Raw genomic sequence first — 21,379 nt, forward strand, 5'->3', positions numbered from 1 at the left:
CCAAGGATTCTCTTGCTCTAAACCCACATTCTTTCTTAGGCCAAGTACACATCAAAGCATTATTCTATTATTTAAGTGTCAGAATAATGAAAAAAAAAAGCATTTCTTAGAGAAGAAAGGTAATGTGGGCTGAGGCTGTCAAGGACAGGATCAGAAAGAGGTGACTTTTAAGCCAGCCCTTAGGAGGAGATGGAGAGAGGGCAGAGATGTTTTGCCATAAAGAATAGCATGGCTATCATTGATAGGAGCTGAATCATGAGAACACATGGACACAATGTGGGGAACAACACACACTGGAGCCTGCTGGAGGTGGGTAGGATGAGGGGAAGGAGAGCATCAGGGAAAATAGCTAGTGGATGGTGAACTTAATACCTAGGTGATGGGATGATCTGTGCAGCAAACCATCATGACACACATTTACCTATGCAACAAACCTGTACATCTTGCACATGTACCCTGAGATTAAAATTAAAGTTGAAGAAAAAAAAAAGAATAGTATGGCATAAGGAAATAAATAGTCTCATAGAACATTCAGTGTGGGCCTCATAAGTGATTGCTTTTTTTTTGCTTCATCTCTTTGGGACAAATATTCCTGCCTGATTTAATAAAAATGGTATATTCTCTGCAGATACCTTTGAGCCATACTCTGAGATGCAGAAATATTTTATGTTGGAACCAGCTCTGTCAGCATGCTTGAATAGGCAGAATTATTCCTCTAAGCTATCTGAAATCGAGCTGAGTTACCAATAAGCAAATCATAACACACAAGAATGGAAAAGACAAACATTTATTCCATCCAACTAGTGCTTATATTAATCTGATTAATTAAAGCATGAATGAAAACTATTTACTTGTGAGTGTTGTGAAAGAGCAGCATTAAATTAGCCCTTCACCCTAGGAGACAAACTGTGATTGTTGGCTCTCATTCTGTTTTTAGCCTCATTGCTTTCTTGTATTTCCTACTAGTGGAAGCTGGGCCAGTGCATAGCCAGTGAAGTCTTTCTCTTATTTCACTGGTGACCAGACTCAAACAAAAGCAAGGTTTTATATTGAAATTCGTCAAGAAACTTGCCATCAGACGAGTACATATGCATGACCACAAGGCCACTACCCAAATGGAGGCAGCAAAATGACAGTCATCTTTTGCCTTTTTGAAGATTTTTCCAGAGGAGTTTAGTTCCCAGTTGGGTTTTATCTAATTAAGTTTCCTCTAAATATTTTTATAAACAGCAAGTTTATTTCCAGTTTTCTATTGCTTGCATTAACTAGGGGGTTTAATAATTTCTCACATTTATCAGTGGAAATAAATTATTTTTATTGAATATATTCTAGCAAAAGATGCTTTGAAGTTTTTTTTGGAAATATTTAAGAACCTAAAGAATGTGACCAAAAATTGCTCATAAAATAGCCTTTTGCTCAGGGTCTTATGCTGGCTTGGATTCTGGCTTTGACCTTGCAATGTCTGTCTATAGTGACCACTTTAAACCTTACTTGGACTTAATAAGATCTTCTGCCTTCAAAGATGAAGCAAAAAGTGTTGATAGTTTTTAAAATAAAGAAATGAAAGCAATAGGGTGTGAGAAGTGTCTTAAAATTGAAATAAACTCAAAATAAAATTGAATTGTAAGTAACTGATTATGACATGGAGTGCCATAAAACTGAAAATATTTGACTGTAGAGATTTCTTGGTAAAGAAGAGCAATATTTGGAGTCATAATTTTAAATATAACGTCAAGTTCTGTTTAAATAAACATAAAGTTTATTTAAAATTTAGTCAAGATAGAAGGCCAGAGAAAGAAAGGGAAGCTTTATTAAGTCAAAATATATGTTATAGCATTTATCAAATTCATAAGATATTTGACCAAGTGATAAATACAAAGCTTATGTTCTGAAAGGGTAGACAAAAAATGCAATCAGCTTTGTGGCAGAAAGTTAAGTATATTGATAATATCCTTTTTAAAATTTGTCCACCTGAAGCCTCTCTTGATCACCTCCTTGCTTCCAACCTTGGAAATTTTGTTAGCTCTGCCCCTAATACTTGGCTCTCTCTATTACATCTCTAATACTTGGCTGTATTATGAAGTATATCCCACTCAGTGGTAATCTTGGTTTTGTTTCCTTCTCATCTATTAGAAGGTGAGCAACTTGAAGCAGAGGCTTCGCCTTGTCTTTGTGTCTCTAGCACCTTGCCAAAGGCCTGCTAATAAATAATTATCATATTGAATGGGTCTACACAATGTTCTCAGTATGCTCAGACATCTGTGATCACCTTTACTTACAGAGACAGGGCAGGTTTGAAATATTTGCCCCTATCTTTTTAAGCTAATACCTGGAGGTGCGAACTAGGTGGAGCAGAGCCCAGGAGCTATTTCTAGGAGGAAAGCATTTCTCTGATCCTTTGCTTCTGCCCACAGTGTTAATAACATTTTGTTCTGCACCCACACTCTCAATTTCATTCCAGCTGGGACTCTTCTGATTAGCATCCTGCTCTTTGCCTTCCCAGAGACAGAATAAAAGGAGAAGGAGCCACAATAACAGAATTAGACAAATTGTGACGGTGTCTTTTGTCAATGTCAAAGGGAGAAAATATAAACAAGTTCAAAACTTGTCTCGGGATAGTTTTTTTTTTTTTTTTTTTTTTTTTGAGGTGGAGTTTCGCTCTTGTTGCCCAGGCTGGAGTGCAGTGGCATGATCTCGGCTCACTGCAACCTCTGCCTCCCAGGTTCAAGCGATTCTTCTGCTTCAGCCTCCCAAGTAGCTAGGATTACAGGCACCCACCACCATGCCTGGCTAATGTTTGCATTTTCAGTGGAGGCTGGGTTTCACCATGTTGGTTAGGCTGGGTTTTACCATGTTGGGTTTCACCAGGTTGGTTTCACCATGTTGGTTGAGGTAAGTCTCGAACTCCTTACCTCAGGTGATCCTCCTGCCTCGGCCTCCAAAGTGCTGCGATTATAGGCATGAGCCACCGTGCCTGGCCTCAGGAGAGTTATTAAGCACAGCCTGCTGATAACTTCAAAATAACTTTGTATTAGTCTGTGATTTCAGAAACACCTTCACAAACCTTTTTTATAAAATTTGATTGATCCTTATAGCAACACTGTCAGTTTGGGTGAGGAAGGGAGCTATAATGCTGTATCCACATGAAGGAATCTGCTTTAGTTGGTTGGTAAAGTCTTCACAGGACCTGGAATTTACAAGATTGGTAGCTTGATAAACAGATGATATTGGAAAGGGGAAAATGTTACCAATAGAGATAACAATGTGAGAATGAAACAGAGGCATAAAAATGTATGTTATAATTCAGAATACTCAGCAGTACATAAACTAAGGGTGCATGGTGAAGAGGGGATGGAAACTACAAAGGTAAAGCAGACAGGAATCACATCAGAAAGGATCTTGCTTGCCATGCTAAGGGGCTCGGACTTCATCCTTGGACAGTAGTGAGTCACTGAATGCTGTTTAACAGAAGACAGCTATGACTAGTTCTGTGCTTCATAAAAATTATTCAGAAGCATTGTTGCTCATGATTAGAACAGAAGCATGCCCTTTTTTTCTGCTTCAAAATATATTCTATTCACACTTGAAATTCAATTGCATGATCCTACCCAAGGTGAAGGGCAATTACCAAACTGCTCATTGTAAATCTCACTCTTCTCCAAAGAAAGAGTCTCCAGATGAAAGTGAGGGGGACTTTTGCTATTACAGGGATAATCTCAGATACATTTAAATTTTATTAAAAATCATTTGCAACTATTAGCCCATTATCATTATTAGTAAATTAAATATGATATTCTTTATGTTTAAAACACTGTGTCTGATCAGAAAGAAATGGCAGTGGAAGAAGGAAGGCAGAAGAGCAATCAGAGCACTAGGTGGAGAACCAGGAGAGAGACCTGACTTACTGGGGCATGGCAGAGAACCTGAGCTTTGTTGCTGTAACCACAACTGCTACTGAATTTATCCCAACAGCAAAACTCCCACTCTTATATTTTAAGCCTTCTCTGCTGGTACCCTGTTCTAAACTTACAAGGCTGGATGACTCCTAACAAGTGTTAAAAATACTTGACTGTAGCCTAGGGATATATATTTTTTTAATGTGTGGGTAAAGAGTTTTCCTTCTTCAACAAGTTCAATTGAAGAAAGCATTTTATGCCTATTTCAAAACACATGCACAAATTTAGGAGCAGTGAGATGAATTCTCTTGCAGCTATTTTGATTTGTGTTGTTTCCCCCTTAGAATTTGTTGATAGAAACTGTTATATTAGGCTCCACATCATTAGTTATATTTCAACTTGAACTTTAAAAGTAGGGCTGGAGACCTGAGGTAGTGATTACCCCCAAGGATCCTTTTATCCTTTTAAGGGCAGATGAGGTAGATGAGTCCCTACTTTTATAACTAGAAGAACTTGATAGGCTAATGTTTCTGATGATATGTTCTGTTAAAAAAACTAACACCAAGATACTCTTTAAAAAGAGTTCTGTTGTCCAATATTTATTTTAAATTCTTCTTATAAAAAGCTCTCTATTAAAGAATCATAATACACATTAGTGATTTAAATATCTTAAGAAATCCTTCAGTAACAAAATTAATCTGTTTAACATTTTATTGCTTGCCCTCTACTTCCTCTCTTCTTACCATGGGTCAGAATGTGGACATGAATGTCAGCCAATCTCAAATATGAGGCTGAGGAAAATGCCCTAAGAGGGAACACAATAGCAAAATGACTCCCTGTCCACCTCGCAAAGCAAAGCCTGCCTTTCACCCTAGACTTTTGTGGGGAGATCATTTTTTGTCCTGCTTTAGTGAGGGTTTTTAAGTTTCATTTGTTGTAATATCTCAGCTTATACACTCTTATACTCAACATACTTAAACTATTTTGACCACAGAAATTGTCTTAACGGTTTTATTGGAAAATCTGCTATTAATAACATTTTGAAGACTACATTTCTAAAAAAGATATTTTAGGCAACACTGGGCATACAAAGGATTCTTTAATTCTGATTTCTTGATTAACAATCCTTGCTCTGTGCATGGCTTGTTCCATGATTTTCCTCTTCTCTATTTCCTGGTTGGCACTTCTTTAATTGCTGACACAGGACCCATATTTCACCTATCTGGTGGCTCCTGAGAACCCTCCACTGGGTCCGCTGGACCTGGCCAGGATACAGGGGATGAAAAAATATGTCGAAGATTACTTGAGAAGTCTGGGGGACCATTATGCAGCAGGTGAACATCACTGTTGCTTAATACTGTATTGGTTATAAGTCAGTCATATGGTCCTATTAACTGCCAGGGAACTGGGAGATATAGTTTAGTTGTTTGTTAAGGAGGAAGGTGAAATCATTTGATGAACACAGAGAGTTGTCTCTGCTCTCCTTGAAAAACATCAGAGATTCCCATCTTTAATTCAACTCTTCCTAGTTGTATTCTCTTTTGGAAATACATTAATGCTTCTTCATGGAGCCAGGCAAAGCAATGAGATCACTCACTGCAATCCTTATGAGGAAGTGTATATCCTTTTCATGGTCAAGATTTGTTTAGTGGAAAGAAAGCTGGTTGAAGAATAAGGTGGTCGAGTTCTCTCTCTTGAAGTTGTAGCTTTTTTTTTTTTTTTTGAGACGGAGTCTCGCTCTGTCACCCAGGCTGGAGTGCAGTGGTGTGATCTTGGTTCACTACAAGCTCTGCCTCCTGAGTAGCTGTGACCACAGGCACCCACCACCATGCCTGACTAGTTTTTTTGTATTTTTTTTAGTAGAGACGGGGTTTCACCATGTTAGCCAGGATGGTCTCAATCTCCTGACCTTGTGATCCGCCTGCCTCGGCCTCCCAAAGTGCTGGGATTATAGGCGTGAGCCACCGTGCCCGGCCCCTACATTATAGCTTTCTTAAGTCTCTATTTTAGTCAGGGTTCTCCAGAGAAACAGAACCAATAAGATAGATAGATAGACAGACTATATGGGATTTGTTAGGGAAATTGGCTTAAGGAGTTATGGAGGTTAAGAAGACCCACAATGGACCATCTGCAAGCTGGAGAACCAGGGAAACTGGTAGCGTGGATCAACCCAAGTCTGAAGGCCTCAGAATCTGGGAAGCCAATGGTGTAATTCTCAGTCTGAAGTCAAAGTCCTGAGAACTCAGGGGGACACTGGTGCAAGTCTAGGAGTCCAAAGGCCATAGAACCTGGAGTTCTGATACACAAGGACAGGAGAGGAGGGATGATGACCCAGTTCCAGAAGACCGAGAGAGAGGAAGTGATTATGCCTTTTCTCTGCCTTTTTGTTCTCTCTGAGTCTCAGCCAATTGAATGGTGCTCACCAACACTGGGTGAGGGTGGATCTTGCTTCCTTATTCAGTCCAGCAAGTCCAGTGCTAATCTCCTCCACAAGTGACCTCACAGACACACAAAGAATTAACACTTTGTCGGCTATCTGAGTACTCCTTATTCAGTCAAGTGGACACCTAAAATCAAACATCACTGTCACCTACCTTTTCTGAGGATCAACCTCCTGATTTATAAAATAAGAGAGAAGTTTACATATTCACTCTGATCACGGTATCTTGTTATTTAAGAGCCAAAGTGGATGTAAGAGCCAGCTGTCCCTACATCAGACTCTGTATCAGAAACCATTTGACAACACCTCTGACAGGTGTTCAAATTCTAGTAGAATTCAGAGAAATATCTGTCTGCCAAGGCAGCTCTATTTATTGCCATCAACTATCATTAAGTCCTTTCTAGTATTGAGCAGAAATGTAATGGTAAAGTCAGCTAGAACATAGAGATTTGAGTCCTCCTTCTTCACCTGGTCACATGTGAGTCAACTGGCAGTCCTCATTATTCACCTTTCCATTAAATTTTACCATCTATCTTCATAATTTGTCAGATATCATCCTGCATTGTTCAGCAATCTAATCTGCAAGTGTTTGTTTCTCTTTCCATTCACTCTTCCAAAAACTCTGTCCCATCATCTTGGGGAACATTGAAAGTCACTGCTGGATATTTGATATCTGGTGACAGCTTTATCTTTCTTCCGTATGGGTGCAACTTGGATTTCAACATCGATATCTTTTATTCTTGGTTCACCATTCCATCTGCTCCACTTGTACATGATAATGTGGCTTCAATCCCTGCTATAAACATGGCTTAGGATGCTACTTCTGCATATTTTGCCCCTTCTTGCTCCATAGCCACATATGAAAACTTGTAGCTTGGCCCCTAGACTCCTTTTATCCAAAAAGGAGATGGGTTAGATTTCCAAATATGCAGGCATTTCCCCACAGGTCTTCTGCATACAGAAAAGATAAAAATAAAGATGGAAACTTAAACCAACCTCTGGCAATTCAATGGGACTCTCTTGTGTACATGATCACAAGCATCTGAAAAATGCTAGATGAGGTATTAGATCTGGGAGATACTGGTTTTATCGAGCATATCTTGTCATTTCCAAGGTTTTCTAGTTACTGACGATGAGTCACTGCTAATTTTTCCATCCTTTTTGTCACAATTACTGACCTCAAGAAGGCAAAGAGTTTCATGTGTTTTTTGAATGGATTTGAAGCCTTGTGCATCCAAAGATTCTGTTGACTTCCACCCTGAAAACTGACTTTGATGTACCGATGACTCCAGCAGGCTGGGAGGATATTACTTCCCCAGGAAAACTCTGCCCCATTTCTGTTTATGCATGTAGCTTTCCTTGCTGAGGTAGTAGGATCAACTAACCAACAAAATCTTCTTTGAGGCCTGAGCACTTTCCTTTGGGGCCACCTTCTTGAGTTCAGCCTGCATCACTCACTAACCTTGGTTGGTCACAGGAACAGTTATGACAGTTCATCTGCACAGATGTTGAAGGCATGACTAGCTTAAGGACCTTCTATGTCCCTTCCTTTACCACTAACATTAGGATAGAGTTTATTTCTGATAGTTCCATCCTGGCGGTGGTATTCTACTCCTTTGTAGAACGCATTTAAGCTACTACTCTGATTTCAATTCTCCTTTCTACTTCAGCATCTCAGTGATGAATTATATTCTTAAAACAATGTTAGTCCACCCAGAGGACTCTGTATTGCTAGTCAATTTTTAGAACAAGGAGATACTCACTGGAGTTGAACCCAAGGGAAGAACAATTAGGCTATATATAGGTATGTGTGTATATATATTGTGTATATATATATGTATTTAATAGATTTATGTTTATTTTTACATACATGTTAAGTACAAATTTGGAAGCATAAGATGACTTCTCTGCAATTATTTTGATATGTGTTGCTTCCCCTTTGGAATCTGTGGATAGAAACAATTATGTTAGGTTCCACATCACTAGTTATATTTCAACTAAAATTTCGTAAGTGGGGCTGGGTATATATGCATCTCTACTTGATATAGCTGCATCATCCAATGATGTGTATATATGCATCATCCAGTGAGGCTGGGTGCTGGAAGATCGCCATTTAGTACCCAGGTGGCAATTAATTTTGTGGTATTATATTTCTGGGTGTTCCCTCCATTCCTGACATTCTTTATCATCTATGATTCAATTATTTGCCTGGCTCAGGAAAGCACCTTTATGTCCCAGTGAACCACGATGTGATAGAGGTGACTTTAAGTAACTGGTTTATTGTGATCAACTTGGGTCAAAGGAATAGGCGTGCAGCGCCACTCCAGAAACTTACCAGAGAGTACTTACGTCTTCTAGAAAGTGAACCTGGAGGCTCAGTTTCTCCAGAATTCATCTTCCTCTGCCCACTCCACCAACAGAACAGTTGGCATCCTTTAGACCAGGGGTCCCAACCCCCAGGCTGCAGACTAATATGGTCCATGGCTTAGGCTCCATCATTCTAGGGTTTGATTTTTAGTTTACTTTTCTTGTTTGCCATACTGGAATTTGCTAATATAGCTGTGGTCCCTGTACCTTATTACGGTGTAACAAATGCAGTAAGGATAGGGGTTTCTTCTGATAATTAAGACTTCCATCTGCCCTCCCTAGGTTCAACTTTAATACTTCCTACAGATGGGCAACAGGGCTATCTGCTCAGTGCAACCCCCAGAATTCTAGTTGTCTGTGCTGTCTCCACTCCATACCATAACTAAGCCTAGGGAGCTCCTCCTGAAGTTCTTCATTGGGCTGAGTTAAGAACAGGATCATCGTTCTCTATCTGGGTGTTTTCTACCCGACTGAGAGAGGTGAAATTGTCAGAACAAAAATTTAGGAATTTACCAAATGCAGGTTTTTTTTGGCTGATAATTACTATTATTAACAATAATGACAATGATAAGCTTAGAAAAATTAAACACTAAACAACGGCTACCGTAAGAACACTGAAATGACTTTATAGTTTACAATCAGTCTTTCATCTTTCAGGGATATTTTTGTAGACCTCTGGTGACCACATTTTAGTATTGGGTTCAGAGAGTATTCATCATGCTATACTGAGTTATTTACTCTGCAATAAAGGTAGACCTACTGATGAGAAATGTCAGGACAACCTTTGTGTATTTCAGTTACCCTCAGCAAGGTGCTACCAGCCATCATTAGTGTATTTCTGGTGTCGGTAACAGGATCATGTGAGCCTTGTAGATAAGAACTCCTTGTTGCTCAGGGGATCATGGAATGCTGCTCTTTCAGACAGCCAGCTTCGGGGAAGAGAAGGGGTCTCTGGAAGAGCTCTATGGGTCCTGCACTTCTCTTTCACCTCTCTGCTTTGTTCTTTCACTCATTAATTTCTTGACAATTTATTTTCCTTAATAACTCTAGTTCCTTCTGTTTATCTTCTTCTGTCAATCCTTGCATCCATTGCAAATTCATCACCTGCTCTGAAATACCACACTGAAGGGAGGTACTCCTAAAGACCTTCATTCTTTTCCACTCTTGTTTTACCCTTGGCTTACACAACTGGTGAACAACTGGAGCTGAGGACAAAAAGCACCTAAATTCCAAAGGTCAATGGAATCACTTCTTCGTAGTTTACATCTCCTGTGTCTTAAGTAGAACTCAAATAGAACAGAAGCATTGAGAACAGAGGTCTGAGTTGGAGGTCAAGACATCGTTTACTAGCTGAGGGATTTGGCTTTATTTTTCTCATCTCTAAGAGGGAAAAGATAAAAATCTACTTCACAGACCTGTTGCTAGGAATAATGAGATAATTTATGTACAGCACTTAGCACATTGCTTGGCACATAAAAAGTGCTCAATAAATGTTATATATTTATAACATTATTTGTAACACCTCCTCTTTCAAGGAATTATGGGAATTATTCTGTTTGTCAGACTTTGTTTATGGAAATTATGCCCTTTTGATGGCCCAATTTTTCTTTTCCTTTGTTTCCTCATCTTTTGATAACATACTATTAAATGTCAACAATTCATACTAATTGGAACTAGCGTAATAAGCTGTCCTCCTCATCAGTATTAGCAGTCTTTGAACATGGCATAAAAATATGCCCATTCTGGCTTACAGGTCCTTGATTCTCTAATGATAATAGTGCAGGAAAAACATTAGATATGGAGTTCAACTTTTAAAAACTGTCTTGATGTTGGTGACCAATAATTTAAAAGAGGTTAGCATATTTTAAGGTGACTAAAACTGTACAAATGAAATTGCCATTTAAAAATGTCTGTTCATTTGCTTTTCTGCAATGCAGATATTTTAAATAAGAAGAAGTGATGCAAGAAAAATGTAAACAAATATTAGGTATAAACTAGGAACTTAGTCTTCTTTTATTTTCTGAATCAGGTGGATGATATTTAAAAGTTTGGGTGAATGATAAATGGTAGAAAAAAATTAAATAACAGTCAATATGCACAACTTAATGGAGGTAAAATAAGGCTTACTTACTTTTATCTCTATAAACTAAAATAATTTTGAAAATCAAGCTGCCAAAATAAGTGTGGATTTTATCATTAAAGCAATGCCTGAGAGACATGTTATTGAAAAATTATGTGGCATTGGTTTGTTGTTACTAGCCAAATGAATGCCTAACTCAAGTTGATTTCATAAAGAATTAGTGTGTGTATGTACTTGTGTGTCTGTGTGTGTATATATGTATATATATATTTATATACACACGCACACATATCTACCATGTGACATGTTGCTATTTTTACAACTTATTTTAAAACAGCTAAAATTTTCTAGATGAGATTAAACATTTTCCTTAAAAATAAAATTATAATAGTTACCTCAAAGTTTGTTTATCCTGGAAAAAAAAGTGCTAACACGATGTAAGAGTTGTTCAATAATATTTTACCAAAATTTTGTCAGAACTCCATTAAAAACAATTCAAGACCATAGTGGTCTAATTTCAACACTGGCATCATTAACCTAACATATTTATGGAATATTCACTATATGTTCTGTTTTCTGCTTAAGTATATGAATTAAACATAATTTAAATAGTTTACTCAAAGAACATGCCATTTGCTTCATTGATTTCACACTCTATGACGTACATATTAATAAGAACATAGGAATCCACACACAGAAATAATAGCATTCCTATGGTGCATTAATAAAAATGTATGAATTTTCTATGTCTAGGACATGTATTCATTATTTGAGTGGGTCTTATATTTCAGGTACTGTTCTGTGAACCACGTTTATGGAAGTGATCAAAACAGGCAAACATCTCTGCCTTCATAGAATTTACATTTTTCTTGGAGGAGGCAGACAATAGACAAAATATATAGTATGTCAGCTAAGTACTAAAGGGAAAAACCAGAGGAGGGGATAGTGTGTGGTATTGAGGGTCAAGGCCAGCCTCAGTAAGAAGGCAGCTGTGAGCTGTGACAAGAAGGAGGGAAGTGAGCCATTCGGAGCCCATGTAAGAGATTTCCAGGCAAAGAGATTAAAAGGCGGACACCTCCTAAGGAATGGACATACCTGCCATGTTTGAGTAATGAGAAAGAAGATAAAATGGCTAAAGTAGAGGGAGTGAGGGCAAGAATAACATCAGAGAAGTAAAGGAGTCCAGATTGTGAGCATTGTGAACACTGGGGAAGGCGTAGACTTTATTCACAAGGAGATGGGTAGCTACTAAAAAGTTTTGAGAAGAAGAGTATGTGATATGACTTAGGGTTGAAAAGGATTGCTCCAGTTTCTGTGCCATATAACCCTATTGTCTTGAAACTGGGATATTGTATCCCTAAGGGGCATGAGGTGGCGTGCCTAGAGGTACACAAAATCCCAGGATCAGTTAGGCACATCTTCCTTAAGGATAAAATTTACCCTCAAGACTATGGGGAGAATGATTACTGTGTTAAGAAAAACATTTAAATTTCATATAAATTATTGTAAAATTCCTATGATTTTAAAAATAAAGTATCAATAATATTTCATATTTGTGGCATCTTAGGCTTTAATCTTACGGGTTTAAGCTTCTTGGCCATCAGGAGTAATTTGTTGAAATTGCAAATTAGTTTGGCAAAATTATCATAATTATGTGCCCTGAGAGTTTGTGTATCTTATGATAGTGCGGAAACTTGTGAGATGAAATAGTTGAGTGTATACGTTAAAATAATTTGATCTAACAAGTCACTTTAATTATTTATTTGTTCAGTGTTAAAAATATATTTTCAAAACCAAACTAATACATCTTAATAATGTTGTAGAAATGGAAGTAAGGTAAAATGTAAGAAACTGGGTTTGTTCTTCTGACTTGGTTATTAATACTGGATAAGTTACTGAAGAGTGGGCTTTGGTTTCCTCGTCTATTTAATAGTGTGGGAACAACCTTATGTAATGCAATCTATTCAGTATAACTTTAGCACATAGAAAATAAAATATTATGAATCCAAAGAAAGTGTAGCTTGCGATCATGTATTTTATTAAATGTATTTATCAGCATTTTGGCTTCTGATGGACATGTGTATATACATATTTTGTGGATAAAAATTACTTAACTATTTTTATATTAGATACTATCAATTATTCTGGCTGATCTGGGGACTGTTAATGGTAAATTTTATATCAAATCTGACAAAGACAGTATTTCAGACCCATTTAAGACCTAGAACTCAACATGAGTTCTAAAATTGGTTCTCAGCACCATGGACAGCGTTACTGCAATAGGAAATTAAAGATCAATTTGGCCCCAAATTAAAATGGTATTGTAAAACAGTGGGAGAAAAAAAATGCCTATCCTTTTACTTCAAATTTTTAAAAAAATGATCCTGGCCTTCACAACTGTTCATAAAAAGAATAATTAATTAAACAAACATATATTGAGAACATCATATGCTCAGTAAAACTTCGATTCTATAAATGGTGTCATTCACCAAATGGATTTTTTGACAATTTAATTTCCTCTTATCTCTCTAAGAAGGTATAACTACATGCTATAGTATACTGCTACAATTATCAAATTTCATATTGCATGTAACTTGTCATCTGTATTTTTGTATTTAGCTTAGATTACAGATTTTTCAAGTTTGTCTTTAAGTCATATAATTTTCCTGCCTTATCTTTAACCTTTCAACATTCCTCCAAACAATAACAACACAAGTGTTATGTGTTAACTTCTCTAGTGACAAAAACTTATACTTCTCCACAAAGAGATGTGATGTTCATTAACAATAAGCTTGACATCTAAAATCATTTTATAGGAGATACATATTACTTTTTCAGGTGGTATATAAAGTTAAATAAATCTTAAGTTTTCAATGATGGGAAAAGCTTCCATTTAGTTTAAACATAATGTAAATAAATTTAAATCCCCAAAATGGAATTATAATTCTAAAAATTCATACTATAATTCTTCTTAAATGTTTAAATTACAATTAATTAAAGTAGTTGATTTCAAATAGAGTGGAATTATGGGCTGTACATCATTTAATTTTATGTGCTGACTGCTACATAGCCAAAGGAACGTGAATTAAAATGGTTCCACTTTTGACCAGGAGATGGAGCTGTCATGTAAGATGCTGCCTTTATTTATTTATTTTTCTAATTTAGCATGCTGTTTTCTAACAGACATTGGGTACCATCGAATGAGTGTCAGAACAGAAAGCTAAGGCAAAGGAGGGAGGATGCTGTGGTCATCCTTTCTTGTTTTTTTCTTCTTTAATGAGGATAGAACACATGTGAGATTTTACTTTCTACTCCAGTAAAAATTCTGAAGAATTGCATTGGAGACTGTTATATTCAACACATACGTGGATTCTGTGTTATGATTTACATTTTTCTTTATTTCAGGTAAGCCAGCATGATTCTATTTTTGACTTATCCATGGATTGTTAACTATGTTAAGAATGACATTTAATATAAGATGTGTGCTTTGTTAGCTTGTATTCAGATCTAAGAGATTCAAAAGCTCTAATTCTAGCTGTTGTGCAATTTAAAATCTTCCTAGGCTGAAATGAGCTCTGACTATGACATACCATATTTTATTATTTCTTTGGCTTTCTAGCTGTTGCTGTCTGTCTCCGGCTGTATTTGTTTACCTTTTAAAGGTAAAGCTTTCAAAGTGAAGGATGGGTTTTCCTTTCGCAAGGGAAATACTGCTCCTTAATGCAGTGAACAAATTGTAGAGATATAATGAAGCAGATTAACATGGCAGTGGCTCTGCCAAAGCCCAGGGCTGAGCCTTCTGATTGCAGCCTCAGAGGCAAGCCAATATTCTGAGTCCAAAGGCCTTTTGAACGATTTCTGCTGGCTATGATGGTACAGATTGTTTATGTGCTTATTTTTACCTCTTAGAAATAATACGTAAGTCATTTCTCCCACATGAATCAAGATTTATGTAATGTGTTTAATAGACTTGGAATGAGACTATAGACCCTCCCTTCTCCCCCAGTATGGATGTGAGGAGTATGCTGAACACAAATTAATTGCCATGAAAATTGATTTTTTCTGTATTTTATTGGATTTGGGATAATAGAACTGTGGCCATTTTAAATAGTTGATATTATAGAAGGTGCTCACATTTTAAATTATTTTAGGTCATGTGACATTATCTGTGTTAAAGAGTGGAATGACTCAGGAGGTGGAAGTTGCATGCAACAGCCTTGCTTCTCTCTGCTGCTTCTCGTGATTTCCCTTAAATCCTTGCTTGATTATTATCAGAATAACAGGAATAAAGACATATAGAAATCCTACGTTTAAAAACCACTGATTTTCATTTAGAGAAATTTAAAGAGATTTTACAAATATTTTAAAAATAGTTTTGTAAGATTGTTTTTAAATGCCTCACTTCTTTCTCCTGTGGAAAGAGCTGTGTGTGTGTGTGTGTGTGTGTGTGTGTGTGTGACGGTGGAGGTGGCAGGCGGTGGAGGTGCATCAGGATGTTTTTATCTCAGTCATTGTTTTCCTATAAAGAGGTAGTTTTGCCATGTCAGAGGTTGTGAAAGCTATGGGGAATGATTTTATAAAATGGCTTGGACAAACCATGAAAAAAACATGTTTTTTAAATGTCTGGAATCTATAGTTTGTAGTTCCACATGGCTCCATATACATGGAGATTTTTAGAATTACAGATATTTAACCATTTATCGCCATTATCATTTAAAGAAAAGCAGCTGTAATTGAGAGATAAGGTGGATTTCCCAGAGTCACGTTCTAAATTACAATAAGGCAAGGCTAGAACACTGATTGACAGTTCCATATCTTCCATAGCAGTAACACAATTTACCTCTAGTGTGAACATATCAGGATGGCATAAACCAGGTATGATGATATTTACTGTGCGTGTGTGTGTGTGTGTGCATGTGTGTGTGTGTTTGGTTATATTCTGTAAAATAGAGTTTCTTTCAGTATACTGTTGCTCTGTGGCATATTATATGCAGTGCTCAATCTTCTTAGGTTTCTTGTCAAAGCATCCAAGAAAACTGAATGACAACTATGGAAACTCTGTTTCTTAGTATGCCTTTTTCATTATTAGGTGGTGTATACTCTTCTACCCTATGCTCATGAATGATGTGGATGGCCACATGACTTTCCCTCCTACCTAATAGAAAAGATTGTACATATAGGTTAATCTATTGACAACTATAAGAATATCATCTCATGTCCAAGCCTTTCCTCCTTTGTTCACTTACAAGGCACAGGCTTTGCCCTACTTCTTCAATATCTTGAGAAAAGAAAGGGATTAAAATGTGTCATGTCTACATATATTTGTGGAATACCACGTATCAACCAAGTGTCCATGGTAGAGATAAAGAAATAATTAGTCACGGAGTTTACCTTAGGGAGGTTAACATGCAAATATACATGTGCAGATACCACTGTACCTCAAAATAAGGAATGAAGAAAGATGAGAAAGTGAATGGGACAGGAATATCAGCACCTATCTTGTGCCAGGCACCATGTTACATCCCGGGACTCAGAACAAAACAATAATGTCAATTTCTGTCCATGGGGGGCTCAGAGGAAAAGATTTTAGGAGGATGTGACAGTTAAATTAGATCTTTAAGAGCAAGTTGGATATAAATAAAGAAAAACAGAAAGTTGCTTATTCCAGGTACATAGGTGAGGCAAGTAAGTACAAGAAAATGGAGAACTATAGGCATCGTATAGGAAAACTGTAGAGAAAGGTAAATAACCCAGTCTGTTTGAAGCTTCTGTTGTCGGTGTTGTTGTTGCATTTGTTTTTTTTTTTTTTCCCCCTGGGGCAGTAAAAGTAAGGATAATGAATTTGGCTTTTGGTGTTATGCATTTGACATACTGGCAAATACTCATACACTGGGGTGTTCTATAAGGAGCTGAACATGTTATATCCATGTATCAGATTAGTGGTTAAGGCTGAATATATAGATCTGCATGCAGTTGTGGGCAAAAATTAGGTCATACATAATTAAACATTAATGGAGAACAAAAGAGAAGTGAAGATGACTGGGGGCATAATCTTAAGATTAGGAGAGTAAAAAAGTGTAGAAAAATATTATTAAATTGTGTGAAAATAATGTGAGAAGTTGACAGAATAACAATATCATAGGAGGCAAAGCAGGTAAATTGAATATCAAAATAGGGATCAGGAACAATAGAAAACCCATAAAGGGGTTGATTCATAACAGGATAGAGTAAAGATGATGGATTTAGTTATCATTATTAGGTCATAAATGAATTTTAAGAGAAGAGGTTTAGTTGAATGGCAGAGACAGGGGCTCTGAGGACTAAACTGGACTTGAGAAATCTGGGGAGTATATTTAAGTTTTAAGAAGTTTGCCAGGGAAAGGTAGGAGAGATAACATTTTATACCTTGAGGAAGAAGGTACTGTTGAGGGAAATTTAACCTTGGTGAGGATTAGAAAAACCTAAGCCCTTTGTAGAGTAAGATATGAAGTCAATAGAGAGAAAATTGAGGAAAGAAGAAACAAAAATACATCAAGGTCCTGGAAGCGAGAGAAGGAAGGTTTGAAAATGCTTTTCCTTGTCACAGGAAGAAAGGGTGGTTGATGATAATAAGCAAAGCTGGTGTAACTCACTTTGGATGGCCTGTTTTTCGAAATTAAATCCTTGTCTGTAAGGTGAAGTATCTCCTCTGATTAAATCAGTTTGTTCCTCAGTAAAGGCTATTTGTGGCATATGGACTTTCTGAAAGAAATAATTAATCCTCAGTAGCAAAACACCTTCCTGCAGAATACATTTTAGTCGCATTAATTCTTGAATTGGAGACTAATAACACTGTTTCACATGAAGCTTTTACATACTTCAGTTATCAATTTCTTATTCATAACCACCTATTTAAAAACAGGTTCTATTTAAAACTTGTATTGAATTAGACCAACACATATCTATTATACATATCTAGTTGATTACTAAGGGCTGGTTTGCCAGCATCTAAATTAATTATTCAAGTTCTTTCCTTTTTTGAATCCTTCAGTTTCATTAGCACTTTCACCAGGACTTGTGTAGAGAGAAAGTCAATGTCATGGCTGGGCGAAGTGACTCACGCCTTTACTCCCAGCCCTTTGGGAGGCCGAGGTGGGTGGATCGCCTGAGGTCAAGAGTTTGAGACCAGCCTGGACAACATGGTGAAACCCTGTCTCTACTAAAAATAAAAAATTAGCTGGGTGTGGTGGCAGGCACCTGTAGTCCCAGCTACTCGGGAGGATGAGGCAGGAGAATTGCTTGAACCTGGGAGGCGGAGGTTGCAGTGAGCTGAGATTGCGCCACTGCACTCCAGCATGGGTGACAAAGTGAGACTCTGTTAAAAAAAAAAAAAAAAAAAAAGTCAGTATCAGGAAGCTCCTTTCCCTTAGGGAACTAGCTTCTTTATGAAGCTTCCTACCAGAAGTTCCTTTTTTCTCCCTTTCTTCTGGCAGTTACAGAATCCTCTTGTGGCTTTCTTAGAGCCAATCTCCTCTAAGGTGAATGCATTCTCTTGCATTCACCTGTCATGAAATGGCAGTGGGAAGTCTTGAAGAAGGCACAGGCATTGATGAGTTATATATATATTTTGCTGATAATAGTGAATACCATTGGCAATATAATAGTGGCCATTGAGATATTATTTCTATTAGGAAAAGATAACCTGCATCAAGAATATGAGATGAAATTCTGCTAAAAAATGAAAGTAGGTGGGCCACGGTGGCTCTTGCCTATAATCCACTTTGGGAGGTCGAGGCAGGCAGATCACCTGAGGTCAGGAGTTCTAGACAAGCCTGGCCAATATGGTGAAAACCTATTTCTAGTAAAAATACAAAAATCAGCCAGGTGTGGTGGCTGACACCTGTAATCCCAGCTACTCCAGAGGCTGAGGCAGGAGAATCACTTAAACCCAGGAGGCGGAGGTTGCAGTGGACTGAGATCGTGCCACTGCACTCCAGCTTGGGCGATAGAGAGAAACTCTGGGTCAAAAATAAATGAATAAATAAATAAATAGAAAAGGAAAGGAAAGAAGAAAAATAAAAGCTGACCTCTCTATAACACTCATACATTAGTGTTATCTCCTCTTTATCCATTTGGGTTTAGTGAAATTGGAGGTCGGTGGAAGGAGAGGTAGAGGTGGATTTTGCAAATCAGTAGTATAATTTTTTTTCTGATAATGTTCCATTAAACTTTTCAGTCAAAACCTTTATGTGGAAGAAGACATAATTACTAACTACATTAATAATAATAATAAAAAAATTTATCATGTAATATCTTTTTGTTTATTAGTGAAACATTTTAGAGAAATGATTTAAGAATCAAAGGTATTTAAGTATATTTTATTTATTGGAATGTGATAAAATATTTTTGAGGGTAAAAAACTATAATTTCAGTTAACTGTTTGTATTTACTAAAATAACATTTAGGGGGATAAAATGATTTTAGGAAGCACTTGCCCACAAAAAGTGCTTTGAATTGTTTAGATTATTTTTATAGTTTTAAGTTGTTAAGTCTTTTGCTGGTATCTAGGATTAGTTGGGAGTATAATATGCTTTGAACATGAACATGTCTTGGTGTTATTAGCAAATAAGTATACAATTATGTGATTGTGTAATTACTCTGCTACATCTTGTGTTGTGTGATATGTATAGGGAAATGACAACGAAATAACAACAGTTCTCTTAAGCATATATGAAGGGTAGTGGTTGAAATATCATGAAAAAAGCAAGGGAGATTATGATAATATTATGATGAGAAGACTGACACTATCCCTCTTCTCTGAATAACTGATATCAAAATGTGAAATGTCTAAGGCATGAAGCAAGCTGGTCAGGGCAATGGTGATGCTGTTTCTGTATCAGCCCAGCATTTCCAGCTAGGATATTTTCCTTCTTTTCTGTATGATATGGTTTGGCTCTGTATCCTCACCCAAATCTCACCTTGAATTGTAGTTCCCATAATCTCCACGTGTTGTGGGAGGGACCAGGTGGCAGATAATTTAATCACGGGGATGGTTACCCTCATGCTGTTCTTGTGATAGTGAGTGAGTTCTCACTCGATCTGATGGTTTTTTAGGGGGTTTTTCCCCCTTTGCTTGACAATTCTCTGTCCCGATACCTTGAGAAGAAGGATGTGTTTGCTTACCCTTCCGCCATGATTGTAAATTTCCTGAGGCTTTCCCAGCCATGTAGCACTGTGAGTCAATTAAACCTCTTTCCTTTATAAATTACCCATTCTTGGGTATTTCTTCATAGCAGCATGAGAACTGACTAATATGCTGTGTCTCCCCTGGATTGAGCAAATGAGGGAGCCCAGCAATTGTCAGGCAGCTAGGATCTGCGAGAAGTGCTTAGACCTACGCTTACTATTCCTGAATTAACAGTCCTAGAAGACAGGAGCCTAGTTATATAGACAGGGTTACCATAAAATGTGTCGTCTAAACCAGGATGCAGTTTGTTAATAATTTCTCCACAACGACAGGTATAAATCAAGATGGTTCCAGGTAAACTGGGATGCACAGTCACTCCACTTCTAAGGGTCAAGAAACTTCTACAGTTAATCAGTCTATTCAATTAAATTGTTCATGATTTTGTTGCCTAAGTGTTAGAAAGTTAAAATGTGAAATGACCTATCGGTTAGACAAAGGGCATTCAGCTAAGCTGCTCCAATTACTGGCCTTGATAAATCCACCAACTGAAATCTCTAATGACTCTTGTTGAATCCTTAGTTATATCACCAGGAATGATGTCACTCCAATAATGTTAAGCCTGACTTCCCAGGGAATTCAATTGTGTGCAGAAAAAAACTGTTAGTAAATTATGCTGTTATTACAAACCTAGACTCACAGCATCATAAATCTATTCAAATATAAAAGCAAAAGCAGGATAAAATATGGATTCAAATTATTTCCACATTTGGATATGTATCTTTTAAGGAGTTTTCATGAATGTGTAATACTTACAAGATATGAATTTAGCTCCAAGAACGCTGGAATTTTCTCCACTGGCACTTTCTACCCGAATCTCGGTAATGTCAATATGCATATGTATGGCCTCTTAACAGACTATCCTGTAAAGTAGTTAAATTATTTTCCTCCAATAATCATGTTTTTTTTTTTTTACCCTTCTTCAGACATCCACTCCCATGGTTTTATCTTGAAACTCTTCATGGCTAGTAACTGTGGCCTGCCCATAATCCTTCCTTCATACATCCTACACCACCTTTCTAGCGCATTTCATGTAGAACTCCAATTCAATCCTTTAATCCCACCAGGCTTCTAAATCACCGATCTCGTCATACTTTGATTGTCTCTCAATAAATGTCCTCTTTCCTTTCATTAGATAAATTCCACAGTTATTCATAAAAGTCACTCCTTGTATATACATACATACTTCACAAACTCCCCCGCTCAGTGTTTTTTTGTTTGGTTGGTTTTTTGGTAACTGTCTGGCTAAATCTTCATCCTCATATTCAGTTCCCAACTTACTTCATGCCTGCACTTTTGCAGCTGGACACACGCACAAGTGGGTCCTTGATGATGCCCAGCAATCATGCCACATGTCCCTAGATTGATGCCCA

The 21,379-nt window shown here is 37.2% G+C and overlaps 1 protein-coding gene across 1 annotated transcript in view; it reads left to right on the plus strand.

Moving 5' to 3' along the window:
* Positions 1-14,023: 14,023 nt before the first annotated feature.
* Positions 14,024-21,379, plus strand: part of SCN2A (sodium voltage-gated channel alpha subunit 2) — a 158,782-nt gene continuing 151,426 nt past the window's right edge. Inside the window, exon 1 of the mRNA XM_063647599.1 lies at positions 14,024-14,188. The gene's annotated coding sequence lies outside the window, so the exon portion shown is untranslated. The remainder of the gene's footprint in view (positions 14,189-21,379) is intronic.

Source organism: Pongo pygmaeus, chromosome 11 (assembly GCF_028885625.2).
Source record: "Pongo pygmaeus isolate AG05252 chromosome 11, NHGRI_mPonPyg2-v2.0_pri, whole genome shotgun sequence".
Classification (NCBI taxonomy): Eukaryota; Metazoa; Chordata; class Mammalia; order Primates; family Hominidae; genus Pongo; species Pongo pygmaeus.